We start from the raw sequence: 16,414 nt of genomic DNA, 5'->3' as shown, positions 1-16,414 counted from the left end.
ACTAGCTTTAATCCTTGTTGTTTTAATCTTGTTGTTCTACATGGATCACACACACAACCTATGAGTCTTTTTGTTAGAAGTTAAATTGCTACAGTAAAAAGGCCGAGGGCATGCTTTCTTTTTCTTTTCTTTCTTTCTTTTTTTTTTTTTATTTTTTTTTTTTTAGGTGAAGCTCAAATCCCACATTTTAGAGAGGGATAAATGGTGGCTACGCCTCCAGACTTTAGAATTTATGATATGATTCAGACAAACAACCTGCATGCTGCACAAACTCTCACATGTTTTCTGTGTAATCTTCTTGTTGTAATAGGAGCTTTGATTCGTGTTCTTGTGGGGGATTCTCTCTCCTGGACCAGGTAAAACATTAAAGTCTTATCTTTTAACTAAACAGCTGAAGCTCACCAAGGGCCTTTTTCCTTTTTTTTTTTCTTTCCTGCACCCGTTTTATCCAATATTTTCCATTTTTGTTTGTTTTTGACAATATTGTTTTGTTTTGTTTTCTCTAAAATGGTGAGACACATACCCTGGCTGGAAGCTTGGTAATCAGCTTTGAAAAATAGATTTTTAGTGGAGGGGGGGCTCGGTATGAGATCTCAATACACTTTTGGCACCAACTGAAATGTGTCTATAGTGCAAAATATCAAAAGAAGTTTTCTTAATCTTTGATCAGATAGTTCCCGATTTAAATCAAAAGTTTGCCAATTTGAGACTTTGTCAAAGTTTAAGGCTGAACAATTAATCATTGAAATATTGTCCATTTAAGTTTAATACAATGCAGACAACTAGAGCTGCTACGATTAATTAATTACTCGAAAATGAGAAATGAGAATGGGAAAATGGATCAGCAACTATTTTGATAATAGATTAATCATTTTGAGTCATTTTTTTAAGAAAAAATGTCAACAGTTGCAGCCTTTCAGACAGCAAAATTGCAACATGACATTTCCCTTAAGTTGTCCTGCCCTAAAGCTGCTCGAGAACATCAGCTTCTTTTTTTCAATTAAAAAAGGGTTTATAGAAATCCACACTAGTATCAAAAAAGCCTGACATTTAGCTCTGTGGTCGCTTATGTAATTGCCTTAAAATTATACTTCCCAAATGTACATTTTTAATCTCTCTTTATATGAGAACAGATTATGTGTACTATGTCATACAGTGCTCATGTTCCTTTTCTATTCAAGCAGCCTCCATTCATGAAAGGCAACCTGCTCGTTTTATGTAAATAACAACAAGGCTCCGAGTCTCCTGCGTGCCACTCTTGGTGAGAATACTGTGAGATCTTTGCAACAATTTTCGTGCTCTCCCCTGCCGGCGAAGTGTGCCACAATACCAGCTGCAGCAGGAAGGCAACTTAGCCTCCAGCAAGACTAAAGTGTGCATCACAGTAAAACAGTTGTTTACTTTGTTTGAACTGCAGTATTTCACCCACGGGAGATTGTGTGCTTGAAGTTTTGCATCTTTCACTCTCAACTTGTGACAAAGAGTCGGATGAATAACAATGTCATTTTCTCTACTACCCCCCCACTCCACCCACCCCCTCCTGTTGTCTTCTTTTCTATGTTCCATCTATTTCTCTTACCACCCCACCCTTCTTCCCCTTTGCTCTCCTCTGGAATTATTCATCGGCTCTTTTAAAGTTTCAACATGCAGTAAATTGATGGTGACACACAAACTACATTATGTTTTTTCACTCCTTTTTTTATAAACTAACAGCACTGCTCATCTCTCTTTAATTGCGCAGCAGTTGGGGACGCAGATGCACACAGATGCATGTGCAGGAGGGTGAGATGAGAGGAGGGTAAGTGGGGATGAAACGACAGCAGAGCAAAGGATTGTGTAACTTAGTTAAAGTGATGAGGCAGAGGTCCTAAGTGACCCGGCTCAGATGTGAGTGTTGTCTGTGCACTGATGTAGATACAAGAGAACAGGAAGACAGAGAGGCTTGATACTCGTTCTCTGGCTCGCTTCTACAGCACGTGAAATTCAACTCGAACTACCACCGCTTATGAATATGGTGCATGTACTTTTTGAAAGTTCTCACAAAATAAACTTGTGTGAAAGAAAGTCATGATTATGCAGATATTTTTTTTATCAAAATAACTGTTTGTACAGTGCTAGAGGAGATGTCATTTTTCCTTCACTAATTTTATACAACAAAGACATACAGTTGTGTAAATTCACTGATGCAAGATAATGCTTTATTTTGAAGGTCCTGAAAGTTTCTTGAAAATAACTCTGTAATGTGTTAGTGATTATAGAGAGAAAGTTCTGACAGTTATTTAGGTTTAGTTAGTAGAGTTGAGCTTGTAAGAGGTTGAAACTAACTACTTTCCATTGAAACTAATGTAAATAATCATTTGTTTTACTTATTCTTATTGTAAAATTCATTCTCCTTTTTTGGTGAATTGCATTCTTGCAGGGTATCTTAGGCTTGAGTGTGTGACTTCAAAGACTCCATTACAAACTGGAGGTTGCTATTGATTTGCATTCTGGGAAATGTAGGATCCAGCCTTTTTTGGAGCTTAACCCAGACTAGGGGCCAAAAGTTGGGATATCTTGGCCTCTACTGCTTCAATTTTGACCATTTCAAAAAAAAAAAAAAAAATCTGTCTCCTGTGAGTTTCCAAAGTACAGAACTAAATCTCTGGAGTACCCATTTAAAATATTCTATCTCTGCACTGTACAAAATGATCTAGATTTTGGTGTTTTCTTTTGTCTTTTTTGGACAGCCAATGCAGTTGGATCCACTAATTGCAATATTCTGCATCTTAGGAGAAAATAACTGACAGCGGCTAAATACATGATTACAACCTACTAGCACACAGAATCATTTGACTGAATTGGAAAATCCCAGGTTGAGGGAGATGATGGAGCATCTTAAATTTTAGATAAGTTCAGGTATATGCTTCGTAATTCCCTGGGAAAAGAATTAAAGTAAATAAGACAGCATTTTGTAAATTATTCAAGCTCTAGGTTTCGAACTCTGTCCAATTAAATACATACGTAATGATCATTTTTTGTAATATTCATCAGTAGACACATTGCCTGTTTGTGTAGTAGTCAAGTTTTTGTTCTGTATCAAAATGTTGGAAAATGCAAAAAACAGTTTAAAACAACAGTCCTCTCTTTTAATATACGTAAATATAAAGAATAGTGTCAGTCTGGGGCAGCATGTAGAGCAGAACGGAGGCGAGATCAAAGCAACAAAAGATTATTGATCAGTAAAACATCCTCTTCACTCCAGATCAGTCTGAAGTGTCCATATCCCCTGTCCTTGATCCAGTCTGTTTTCTTATCTTAAAGAACATGTCTTTAGGGAAGGGGAAGTTTAGCGAGATGCACTCTGAGTGTATTGTGTGTGTGTGTGTGTGTGTGTTTGTGTGTAAAAATACGTCAATACACTTCTCAGCATCTGCTTTTTTAACTATATTATAAATCAAAAAGTCATCTTTCCTCAAGAGAAACATGTAATGAAAGACACGAGACATACTGAAATATTTCTCTCTCTCACCCACTCTTTTTCTCATCCTGACACACACACACACACACACACACACACACACACACAAATTACCACGATGAGGTTAAAAAGAGCGTCGGATCATAAAATGTCACGTTTGTACTAATGTAAAAGTCAAACAGTAGAAGAGATCAAAGCCGTACAAAATGTGTTTGATTTTGTGTGCGTGTGTATGTGTGTGTGCGTGCATGTTTGTGTGTGTGTGTGTTTGTGGCGGGACGGGGCTCCCTTTCCCACCTTCCTGTCGCTTCCTCCTTTTTACAACCTCTGCTCCTCTGAAACAGAAAATAAATAAATAATACTTAATATCATCGTATGTGATTGAAGGGGCTCTGGAATGGAGGAGTGAAGAGCATCACCAGATGAAGTGAAGTGTTGAAAAGAGTGATTATTTTTGCTTCACTGAGGTCTTATTTTTCAAAGTGCCACTAAAAGCATGAGAGACTTATGTCACTTTGCGCTGGGAGGATGGAGGAGCTGAAGGGTGATTTGATAAGAGATGAAAGAAAGGTAGTGACACCCCGCCCCCTCTCCCATTTTTTTTTTTCAGACCTTTGCTCAAAATCTTGATACTTCAAGTGGCTCCAATCATATTCTCTACGAGGCAGTGCGATATTTATGGCCCAGTGCCCACAGCCAAAGCTAATATTATGAGCTTCCACAGTGCCATCCATATTGTTTTACCTCCCGTTGCCTGCGGTGAGGAATAAATAAAGTGCCTGCCGCTGAAGAGTGGCATTGGCAGTCTTGGCTTTCAAAGCACTCTTCTAGCTAGGTTGGAGAGCAGGCCGGGCTGCAGAGAGGGGAGAGACGGGAAGAAAGGGGGCTGTCACTTTAGGTTGGGTAATTTTTGACGTGCACGTCAAAGCCTTGACAAGGGGAATGTGGCCGACTTGTAGGCTACATTAGAGTCGGGCTCACAGGCAGCAGAGCACTGGGGACAGGTAGTAATGCAGTCCCAGAGAGTGCTGCTCATCTGCTCACACTATGTACTTGTCTGGTGCCACACAAGGATGCCCCCTGTCGCCCCGGCTCCACTCCCCCATCCCTCTGCAGAAATGACTTTAGTCAGTGAGGGAAGAATCCATTTACAATGTGTGCTTTATAACATCTCCTTGACAATGCAGTAGTGGATTAGAGACATTTGTGATGAATCTTTTATAAAGACTTTTCCCCCATCTTTCTTTTCCATGTGCACAGGCTTTCTGGGTCCTGGCGCGCCACATGCACATGTGTCTGTTCGGATGTCATCGCAGCAAGATAGGGAGAGGAGTTTGCGATGGGTACTTGCATAAAAAAAAGAGAAAAAAAGAAGGAAAGAAAAAGGAAGAGAGAGTGACACAGAATCGTCAGAGTGGGGCATTAAAATTTATCCGCGAGTCACAATGGCTGCCATGATAGCGGCGTGAAACTTTCCTTTGAAAATGAACGTCACTTGTCCTCTCAGTCATCCACTTCCCTCGCAACCAAGACAAGCGCTCTCTGTCCTCATCAATTCTTCACTGCCATTTTGACATTTATTTCATTCATTTGCATAACTGCACCCTGTGTCTCTTGTTTCGTCTTGGTTTGAGCACAGCATTCCCTTTTCCTCAACTTCAAAATGCTGCTTTAAAATTAATGCCAGCCCAAAGAAATATATAAATATGTCCTAAAGTTGACATGATGTTGTTCTACATTATTCCCTTTGAAAAGTGATTTTGTTCGTACTTAAAGGTACTCAGGCGCAGCGGGTGTGGAGGTGCGGGCACATTTTCGGGGCTAACAAACACATACTCGGTTGTCTGGCCTTGCCGTTCCTTCTGTCTATCTACTCTGTGGTGTTAACATGGAAAGATGCATAGTGAATGTTACAATCCCCACCAACTGAACACTGTTTTTTTTGTGTGTGTGTGTGTGTGTGTGTGTGTGCACGGACCTCCAGTGCTCAGTAGAGTTCACAGTGTAGAGAACTTTACTCTTACCACAGTTTGAGTTTGTGGTTGGAGCTGTGTTGGTTTTTGGGTATGTGTAGACAGTTTTTGAGGCTGTGGAAGTGGTCTGTGGCTCTCCACAAACTTTATTCATTTTTTAAAACAAGGAAAAGAAACAATCAAATTGAATAATTGATTCTGTTTATCATCAGGAGGGATTAATGTAATCACTTATCAATAATTCTAATCAAGTTGCACAGAGGTCAGCTCGGAGTGATGGACGCATCTCCGTTTATTTTCCGAATTAAAAGGCTGAATATATCTTATTTCTAGCCTGAGTCTGTGTTGTCCAGTTTTCAGGTGGCGGTTTTCTTTTTTTCCTTTTTCCACTTCAGACTCACCTGTCTGCCCCCATTGTCCATTTGAAAGAGGAAGCAGCGGCAGAATCCGAGAGTGAGTCAATGCAAATGCTGCATGAAAAAATATAAAAAATTGATCACCTTTCCATTTGAATTCAAGGTAGGCATCACTCCCCATAAGCAGGCCTGTCTCTTTAAATCAGAGGAACTGTCGCTTCTGTGACTGCCTGTTTACAAAATATGAGGCTGAAAATGAGACCTGCTCCCTGCGGACAAGCTCCTTGTATAAATATAAATAATGAATATTAGATAAATAATTTCTGCCCTTTAATAATGCACAACTCGACGAAATTCACTTACACTGTGAAACTGGAGAATCTAACTCAAAGTAGATAATGCAGTAGTACAATAGGGGTTAGAGTGTTGTGTGTGTGTGTGTGTGTGTGTGTGGCACAGAGGAACAGGACAGGTTAGATGCCTTGGCGACCTTGTGGTCACCTCAATTAATTCATACTGTGCGGGTGGCAATGTATGGTCAGATTTAGACTGTATGTTCTACAGCAGACTGCCAGTGTGCATAAAATAAGGATTAAATGATTCTTTTTAATTAACGTTGAGTAAAAAAGGCTGAATAAAAATGTATTTACATCCCTAAAGACGTAATAAGGGGAATATGATGCAAGCCGGAGCTCAGTTCCAGCTTCACTCCCATGGGGAAAGGTGGACATGGGAGTTTGGCGGAGCAGGAGGCGGGAGTGCACGCCTCCTCTGCTCTGCTGCCTGGGTGTCTTCTGGAGAGAAAAAGGGTGGAGACTTGATAAATGGTTAATTATGAAAACCCTTGTGCCAAAGCTAAAACTGTAATTAGCCTTAATTGGCTAATTGGATAGAATTGGTGGATGGCATAAGCGTAATTGCCCCCTTTTTTTTTCAAAGCATTTAGTGCAAAATTGAGTATGTAGCTGTGGCTATGACAGTGAAGTCATTTTATTGCCTTTTTAAAGTGCATGACAACATAACCTGACCTTGAACTTGTGCATTTTTCTGTAAAACTCAATGATCAGTTTGTTTGGTCAGTTTTGTTTCACACCATATTTTCAGCACACAACTCTAGAACTGCATTAACTTGTTGTGCTGCTGCCAAAAGGCTAATAAAACCCTCAGTGAAAGAAGTCTGGCTTTACCTTGGACCTGCTGATTCACACCGAGGAGATAGATTGTGCAAAGACCTTCACTGAGACAGTCAACTAAAACAAGAATTTTCCCTCTTCCTCTCACCTATTTCCTCTCTCTGGCACACAAACACAAACTCACCCTGAGTATTAGAGCAGCTCAGCTCAAGGTGCTCAGACTCTCTGCTAATAACACCATCTAGAATTCACGCCCTCCAAATAGGTTAATGTGTTTTTGCCCAGAGGGCCCTATCTACCTCAACAGCAGAACTCTCTCTGCACTTCCATTAAGCAAGAACACTGCCGCCTATTAGCTGCTTTGGTGTGTATGGGGCCAGAAGTGAGAATGCGAGCAGCAGTCTGTACAGACACCAGTTTTGTGTGTGTTTTTGTGTGTTTGTGTGGACCACAAAGGTGCTCTGTAGTGCATTGAGGGTGTCACTACCTGGAGCTGCCCAGTGTGCTGTGTTAACTGTTGCAGGAGAACAATGTTATGGCCCCTGACAGCTTGTTAAAGAGTCCACTATGTTGGCGCTGCTCCCACTGTGTTGTGTATTAACACCCTGCAATACACTACACATATTTCAACACACACACACACATACACATACAGTAAACACTTCAAACTCACAGAAAACACTCAATTCTTGTTTGTTAACATGTGAGAGTGTAAAGTAGTAAGTGGAACACAGCAGAAATTCATGCACTTTTTTTTGGACTGTGTGAACTTTCTCATCCTCATGATAAAAAATGTGATACTGTCACTCACCAGATAAATTCTTAAACAAAGCCTTTAATGAAATTCTGCTTTTTTTCCCCCTTTATACATCCTAATACTGTATATATTTTCTGTCTTATCAAAACTGATGTTTGATATTTAGTATACTTGTTTAATATCCTGTTGTGAGATGTATGGATGATTCTGGCACTTAATGAAGGGTCATTACTAAAAAGATGAACACATTTCTTTTCTACTAAAGAAAGAAGATAAATAAAAATAATGGCCAGGATAGCTTTATAAACACTGTACCCACTGCTGCAGACAGTAATTTAACCTCACGGCAGCAGCAAACATACTGGACCTCCATGAGAAACTGGAATTGTGTCACTTTTATTTAAAATTTCTCTAGTACATTTAGTACGTTTCTGCCCAGTAACAGAAAGCTTAAGTAATTGGTTTTGTTGAGGGGAATATCAGACTGTCTGTTGTGGAAATGCACAAACATTTAAAAAAAAAACTGCAAACATAAACTTTGACTAAGACATGTTGGACTTTTCAGTGACTTTAAATTGTCTCGTTTGTCTGCAGTGGTTAACTTAAAAAAAGGCACAATGAGGAAAAGTAGCGTGAGCCAGGAGGTGAAGTTTTCATTGGGATGTGTTGCAGGAACGTTGCAGTAACAGTGTATTGTCTGTTCAACATACACTTTTCAGATTTGAGGGAAGAAATATCTTCATAGAAAATATTTTAGATATATAATATGAAAAAGATATATGAGCGATGATGTTGTCGGGGCCAGTTCTCCCGTTTGAATTTTATTAATGAATTTAATTTTAGGGAAAAAAAAGTTTGATTGAAAAGTGGAGGGGAAAAAAAACAAGAATGAAAAACTTAATCTTGTGACAGAAAGCCTGGCTGACACATTTTGATTTAGATTTGTACTGTTAAATATCGTTATCTTGCTGCATTAATTAATGTTCTCAAAGCCGTTAGCAGTGTTATAAGGAAAGTATATGTAACGTATGAAAGGTAGTTTTTAGTGAGTGCTGATGTTTGAATGTGAATGCACATCATTTAAAATCTGATCTGTTCATAGTAAAGATCAATATAGTGTAAAAATCAATCTGTACAATAGCCAGCAGGAATTAAATGTCTATTTTAATAGAAACATATCTTCACTTGTGTTTTGACTTATAGAGTTTATTTTTATGTTGCATTTACTGCTACAAAATATTTATTTATATAGTTTTTAATAGTTTTTACATAAAAATTAACTTATATCATGCTCATGAGTTGCTTTGTATTTTAATGTTTTTAATCAAAATCAGCCATTTTCTGATCATCAATGTATTTTATATGCATTTTATTTTTCTGTGATGATCTTGCTTTGCATTATTTCAAACATGTGTGCAGTTATTTCACCACATACAGCAGGTACTCAATGTTTTGTGTCAGCCTGACCCCTAGTGGACGCCCGGTCCACCCACTGGTGCATAACTCTCCCATTTGTGTAAGTACTGTATCACACAAAAACAGTAAAAGGAAAACATCTATAAATTTTGTTAAAATGAATAAATCATCTATTGAGATGTTTTGATTGCATTTCACAAGCAACACATGTCCTAAATTGTTGTTTTGCAGAAAGTATTCAAGCTAAAACGCCTAAGGCCCTCAGCACTGGTCTGTGTCTATGAACATTTATTTGTATTTGAGTAGACTAAGCCATTATTCATAATGTTTGATGCCAAAGTCAATAACGGCCTGTACAGAAATGTGAGTTAAATTGCTCTCAATTCTCTGAACTGCAGTTCAGTGCGTCTGCCTTTGACAACAATAACTCAGCCATTGAATATGTATTAAAGCCTGAATAGTCTTCAGAGATGCAATGCATATATTTGATGAATTCCATGACTGACTGGACTAGCTCATATCGTCGAGGGTAAAATGGACCTGACCAACTTAGAGACAGCAGAACTAATTAAATGGATAAAAGATATATATGGCCTCCTTAGAGTATGTAAAATTAATACCAGACCAAAGGACCTGCCTCTAAGCCACTTCATCCACTCTGCAGCACTGAGCCGCTACAGTGCACAGAGTTTTGATGGAGGGCAGATGAGGCTGAGTTTCTATGTGTGTTCATGTACCTGCTCACATGCATAATGTGTTCCTGTAGGTGGATTCTTGCTCTGACACAAGAATGACATTTCTCTTTTGTATATTTTATTCTCATGCATTCATCTGCGTGTCGTCTTGCATAAGCCGAAGCACAATGTCAGCTGTGTATCTGATGGGTATACTGCCTACGAACGCGAATAACCATGCAGTGTGTGGGCAGAATAATGTGAACACCTGTACTATATGATGTATACCAGACAATACCCATGCAATAAAAATGACCTTAAAGCTTGAAATTTGTTTTGCTCTAACTGTGACAAACAGTAGTTTATTCAACTCTGTGACTGTTTGCCGTCAGACTGCAAGCAATTTTTATGATTACTGTTGATTATTCTCATGATTGCTTTCCGAATTATTAATCATTTCATCTATTAAATGTCAGAAAATAGTGAAAATGCCCATCAAAATTTCCTGAAGCCCAAGTTGATGTCTTTAAATGTCTTGTTTTGTGCTACAACAACAACAGACAGCAACAACAAAAGCAAATACCCACATTATAGAAGCTGGAATCAGCCATTTTTGGGGGCATTTCTGAAAAATGACTAAAACAAGTAATTAGTTATCAAAATAGTTTTCGGTGAAATGAGTAATCCGTTAATCAGAAATTATTTCAGCTTTTGGTTGAAGTTACTTATTTTAAAGATGTTTCTGGTTGCGCATATTATTTAAATACTCTCTCTCAGATACATACACACAGACTGGTCCTGTGCTGACCTTAATTTCTTTCTGAAAGAGCCTAAGGCAGCTGGTCACACCTGTATTCTAGGAATAGTCTACACTGATCCACTTTGACTTTTCAGTGCCCTCACTTCCACTTCCCCTGTCACCCAGCGCAAGGAGAGGAGACGGGAGCCTTCTTTACAACTCGTCCAACAAAATGTACTTTCATTAATTTATGAATTAGTGTCATATGGCTGGCAAACACCAGCCTTCAAGCCTAACAGTAAGAATCTGAACTTAGTGTTTGTTATTTGGTGGGATCCTGGCATACGATGTGTAAACGGGAGATCAAAGCCGATCAAAGCTGATCAATTATCTATGTCCAAACGGCATGTTAGAGAAAGGCTGAGGATCTATTTACAAAGCAGTAGAGGATTAACATGGACACCTGTAAAACTGAATCCAATACAACTGCCCTGAAATAAATACTGTATTGAAGATTTAAATGTTGAAACTGTGTCAGAGAAGCTTTAATTCATCTTTATGATAATTTTAGAAGTAGTAGTTTGTGCTGTTGTAATGGACTTCATTATATTAAACAGTATTTCTGTTCTTTTATCCACCTCCTGTACATTAATGTGCCCACCGACATGTAGTTGCAGTTAACACAATCCACCAACGGAGGGCACACTAGTGAAGTCACTGCTGCAGCTCTCTAAGGAGATCCAGCCCTGCCAACTTGCCTGGCCTTGACCATGCACTTGGGAAGCCATCATTTATTTTTGGAGCCCTAGGCTGCATGGCAGCTGTGAGACTGACGGAGGGTGAGGAGGTGGGAGGGTAAGGAGAGAGAAGAGATGCAAGGAGAAGGAGGGGAAGCAGGGCAACTTACGCCAGCACCAGTGACACAAAAAGCATTGTCCTGATTTAATGGCTGTGAAGTCTTGCCTTCCCCTGGTCCAAGAAGCTGCTGATGCTTAATTAGGAAGAACAGTCATTCGAGCGCACACGCAAACACACAACAAACGCCATGCATGCACACGCGCACATACGCACACCTCAGTCCCAGCCTTGCCAGGCTTTCCGCTCGCGGCCCCCGAGCAAAAAACCCAGCTCTGCCTTCGCAGGAGATGAGTTATGAAGACAGAGGGCTTTCTGTTGTAACACGGCACACAACATATTCAGTCTTCTTCCAGTATGGAGGCCATAAAATTGTCACCGGGCTTTAATATGAAGAGTTAAATCTCTGATGAGTCATCAAGTGTAAAATCAAACAGGCCCATGGTCTATGATTTATAACTATACAGGGAGTTGTAAGCTATGCTCTGTAATGACAAGAGAAAAAAACTCACCAATGAGCAGCAAGGGAGAATTCATCCTCAAATGTGTGTCTTTTTATGTGGCCAGGTATAACACTGTTGGATGGAGGTGCTGACAGGTACGACTAACTATTATGATTTATGCATTTTAAATAGTTTTTACATGGTGACTGGAGAGAAACTGTGACTTTACTTTAATTGGATTTTAGTCAGCAAAGAGGAGATATTTTGACAGCGAAGATGAGATTGTGTTTCATCACACATATGCAGTATTTTGTATATTTATGTAGCATTTTTATATTCATAGAAGCGCTGTGTATCTAAAAATCACTGTATAATCTATTAGTTACAATGTTTGATTTTCTATCCCATTCTAAAACAAATTTAATCTCTTTTGAATCTTTAATCCAACAAGTTTTGATTGAATGACCTTGTTCATGATGTAGAATATTGATCGCCTTGTATTGATAATATGAGTCTCTCAGCAGCACATTGACAAGCAGACACAGACAGCATTACTGTAATATGTATATGCATCAGACTTGATAGTATCTCCGTTCATATTCTTTTAGTGCGGGGCCCAAATGAGCACGTGTCCCATTTGTACAGGTTTCTGTTTTTTAAAAAGTCATCCTCTATGTTTAATATAGCAGCAAACTCGGTGTGAAACGCTGGATGAATATTTTACTGTCTCTTGACACAGAGAAATAAGGATACAAGACAAACTCATGTACAAGCCCCACACAAATATATGCCAAAGTGTTTCTTCAATGAATTTACATCCAAATGTATTAAAATTCCCTTCTCCATTATCTGGAAATGCATATTTCTTAATTATTCATTGCAAGGCATTGAAGCACCCAGGTCTTTTAAATTTTTTATTTCTGCTCAGCTTCAAACAGTAGATCTTGTAAAGGGGACCCAGTTTTGGGGTGTGGGAATTGCTGCAGGGCGAAGCTGACAGGATTTTCAGTCTCGAGGCACCTCTCGCTTTTTCATTACAGCAAAGCAAAGGAACAAATCCAGGTCAATTAAAATAAGGAACAAGGGGGCTGAGTGAGTGGCTGGCTGCGAGTGAAATTACCTCCGATATCTGCCACAAGAGGGCATAAGGAGCTAAGATATGTTTTAGAAATGTAGAAAACAAAATGTAGAAAATACAGTGCAGCAGCACAGGGACTGGTGACGGCCCAGATAACCATAACATCACCTCACACATTTAACTGAAGGATATACAAGCTTCTCTTAAGTGGGATATTACATCTTTTGTCACAATAAACAAAAAAAATATGATGTAAGAATATGTTTCAATTTGTATGCACTGTTAAAAGCACTGGCCCTTCACTTGTGGCACTTCGTAAAACTCTGTCAGATGTCTCCTCTCCCAGGTCTTACCTTTATATCTGTCTCTATAAAAGCTGCTCCTCCAATCCTGCCTAGCACCTTCTGCCAGAGGTGTGTGTGTGTGTGTGTCTGCTGGGGAGCATCCCCTCTCCACTTTCTGTGATGGTCGTTAAAAACTCTCAAAGTGACACGCCCACGTATAAAGCATCAGCGGCTAACCTGGGGAGTGTCACATTGAATTTAATGGCCTCTTGTTCCTGCAGTTTGCTGTACGGGAAATCATATCTTGATGTGAAAGGTGCTCTCCTTCGTCTACCTCATAATATGTTGTGACGCAAATGTTCACATACATCCTCTCTCTCTCTCTCTGTCTGTCTCTCTCTCACACACATACACACACACACACACACAGACAGGACAGAGAAAGACCTAGCTATGGCTCAAGACTGAAAGGCTGTAATTGTGTTTATGACAGTGCCCTGACTCTAATACTGGCCCTCGTCCAGTATGCATGCGTGTGTTTGTGATGGATAAGGTGGCTTACTGTGTGTTCCTGTGTGTTAGGTAAATGAGTGTTTGTGTGTGTGTGCGTGTGTGTGTGTGTGTGCGCGCGCGTGTGTGTGTGTGTATGTATGCGGTTGAGCCTGTGTGACTGTAGCCTCCTTATGACCTCCCTGATGGCCAGAGATGGGCTGAAGTCATAACTCTCCTGTCTGGCTTTACCCTTGAGCAATATCACAGGCACTCTGAGTGCAGCGAGTCAAACCGCTGAGCTTCTCTCTCCATAACTGTGGACACACAAACTGAAACGAATACACACACACACACACAGCCATTCAAGTGTGGCATGCACAGTTGAACATCCCAACAATCTTCAGTCCAACTGAGAGCAAATGCTACTACATGGAAAGACTGTATGATGTCAAATTAGTTAAGCTCAATGTGAAGCTGTCAAACTATCATTAAGGATCATTCCAGTTTATTACAACGTGGGTGTTATTTCCAGAGTTTTGGCCATTGTTTCCATCGGTTATGGTAATGTGATTGCTGAGATCTGACAACACAGCAGCATCTGACAATCAAACAGGTTGCAAACAACCCAACAGTTAAATTGTCTTAAGTATTTTATATGGAGGTAAAACAAAAAGCAAGTTCACCAAAAATGTCAGTAATAATACCTCATTGCATAGAAAAAACACATGAAAACACTACACTAATTATGGTTGGTCAAAGTTGGACCAGAAAGCCAGTCTGTAAAGTGTGATAGATGTTTATGGACAGTTTGGGTTATAATTTTACTGTTCATCTTTTTTTTTTCTCTTCCAAATTTGTGACTGAATCTGACTGCTTGTTTCTTGCATTTTCAAACCGCCCTCGTTGTCATATTTTCGCAATTAAGTTGGTGATTATTATGTTATCATAACCAAGAGAAACGAAGCTTGCAACTATGAAAAAAGGATCCAAGTTGTAATAAACCAATATTTTTTTTTAGTTTATTCAAAACCAATGAAAGGGAATACAATTTCTGTGGTTTCTGAATAATAATGCAGACCTCCACTGCTTAATTGTGCTGTAGCCAGAATAACACCAAAACCTGAATAACAAATTAAGACGGAGTCATGAGACCAAAACCAGAACAACAGCAGCCTTAAAGCCATTGCACTGTAGTATTTAAGGGCAAAGGTTCATGTCTTGACTCCTGACTGCCGTGCAGACATTTCCACTTCCTCAACATTTCATCCAGTGACACAACAGCCGCCTGTGGCCGTCAGTCTGAGAGGAAACAACAACAAAAGACTCTTGCAGTACCGTTATTACCATTTTGGGCGCTTGCCAGCAACACTCCGGATTACCTTGCATGGCAGACAAATTGGCAATCGGAACGCCAGTGTAATGGAGGCTAATTGCCTGAGTGCAGGGTTAGTTTGTATTTCATGCAAATCTCATGTGTATAGTAGTGAGACTTGGCTGACAAACAGGACAGGCAATAGCCATTCTGAAGCAAAAAGGCAATTGAAAATGGCTCTTTGACACAGACTGTTTACCTCATAGTCACTAATTGTTGCTCACGAGCGCTGATGACCTCATTTTTAAATTTGCTATTTTGTGCAATGTGCGATTCAGTGACTTCCTATTAATTTTCATGCTTCCAAGGATTCATCCAACAGAGTATTTTTACTTTTTTACTTTTTTTGCCCCAATGGTAGATCATTTGGTTTTGGATTTAATATGGAATAAGTAAAAATAAATAAATAAATAAAATACATAAACTATGTATCAAAGGAGAAAAATAAAGCAGTACATGTTAACAGACATTTTTTTTTAAATGGGATTATTTTGTCTTTCAGATCAGTTTTGTAAATTCAAAAGTCCTCCTGAGCAAACTGCAAGTTAACTTTCAAATCTCTGAATGTTGAATGTTTTTTTACAAAGTTGACAGTTAGATTAGTTAACAATCTAATCTAATCTAAATATTGGCATTGTATGCCTATATACAAGGCATGTCTCTAGCTGTTAACATTAGTCTATTTTTGATTGTTCTTGTTTTGTACAAGGTCGAAATATATATTTATTTGTGATTATAAAACTAAATGATTCTGCATTCAAGTCTCAAGCAGGTAAAATCTCAGCCCAGTGCAGTCACTTTTGTGACTTAAGTCTGACTCTAGTTAAAATCAAATGTATAATCCTCAATAATCATTCAGCAAAAGCTCTGTTTTTTATATTTTAGTATACAAGTTGATCAAGTATATCTTGTTTCACCCCAACCCCTAACCTCACCTCTTCTTGTTGTCACAGGTATGATATGCTGTTTAAGACAGGATGATGCAACCAACAAAACTTTTGCCCTGTTGAGAAGAACAGCCATGATGTGCTTTGTGTTCATGTCCTTACAGCTTATTGTGGTGTAAGCAGGTCAGGTCATGGTCAAAAATGGTTAACATGTATTAAGTATAAGGTTTGGAGCAAGCATGTTTTCAAAATCGACCCTACTGCTATGGGACAGCTGGAGAGCCTTTGGGAACAAGGTTTAAGGACTCATGTGGAGCGATTGACTGTATCGTACAAGACTTTTCCTGCCTTAAACTTTCTGTTATGATGGCATTGGTATCTGTGCAACACATAACTTGTGAATTCTCTGTGAGCGCAACAGTACTGCTCTCTGGCCTCCTGAAGGGTACCTAGTTATGCTCCACTAACCTTACCATCTGCATCACGCTGCCATTT

The 16,414-nt window shown here is 39.3% G+C and overlaps 1 protein-coding gene across 1 annotated transcript in view; it reads left to right on the top strand.

Annotated features, from left to right (window-relative positions):
* LOC122979620 overlaps positions 1 to 16,123 on the top strand; it is a 190,984-nt gene extending 174,861 nt beyond the window's left edge. The window contains exon 11 of the transcript XR_006402886.1: positions 15,986 to 16,123. The gene's annotated coding sequence lies outside the window, so the exon portion shown is untranslated. The remainder of the gene's footprint in view (positions 1 to 15,985) is intronic.
* The last annotated feature ends 291 nt before the right edge of the window (positions 16,124 to 16,414 follow it).

Source organism: Thunnus albacares, chromosome 3, assembly GCF_914725855.1.
Source record: "Thunnus albacares chromosome 3, fThuAlb1.1, whole genome shotgun sequence".
NCBI classification, from domain to species: Eukaryota; Metazoa; Chordata; class Actinopteri; order Scombriformes; family Scombridae; genus Thunnus; species Thunnus albacares.
This window is presented reverse-complemented; position numbering and strand designations above follow the sequence as displayed.